This window comes from Fukomys damarensis, unplaced genomic scaffold, assembly GCF_012274545.1.
Source record: "Fukomys damarensis isolate Sample0158 unplaced genomic scaffold, DMR_v1.0_HiC HiC_scaffold_19, whole genome shotgun sequence".
In the NCBI taxonomy this organism is placed as follows: domain Eukaryota; kingdom Metazoa; phylum Chordata; class Mammalia; order Rodentia; family Bathyergidae; genus Fukomys; species Fukomys damarensis.
The window spans coordinates 7,274,587-7,275,071 of NW_022900931.1; positions in this window are offsets into that span (position 1 = coordinate 7,274,587).

Below are 485 nucleotides of genomic sequence, written 5' to 3' on the forward strand. Positions count from 1 at the left end.
AACGCCTGAAAGTGAAATAATTAATTTAGGAGCCCCCAGAGCCCAGCGCCCCTAAATACCGAGGACTGGGATGGATTCTGGAGGATTACTGCTGTAGGACCTGGAAGTGGGCGCCGACCCTTTGGCAGCATAGCCGGTCCGCTGCACTTCTCCGGACAGGACGACCAATGGGTTGCGGCCTCTTTAAGGCCTTAGAGTCCCGCCTCCGCCCGCTGGCCTCCTCCCAACTCCTCACCGCGGCTCGTCCAGTTCCAGACTTCCCTCGGCGATGAGGTCATCTTCTCGCTGCCCATTGGCTGGGCCTTGCTGTCAGTCACAGGAAGTTGCGCCGCCGTCCACACCTCTCTCATTCTCCTTCCTTCTCCGAACTCCCCCTCAGTCAGACGAACCCGGCCTCGATAAGGACTCTGATTGGCCGGCGCTGCTGTCACTCCTTCGGCGGGCAGTACTGGAGGCGGGAGGCGGGAGGAGGGAGGCGGGTGTGG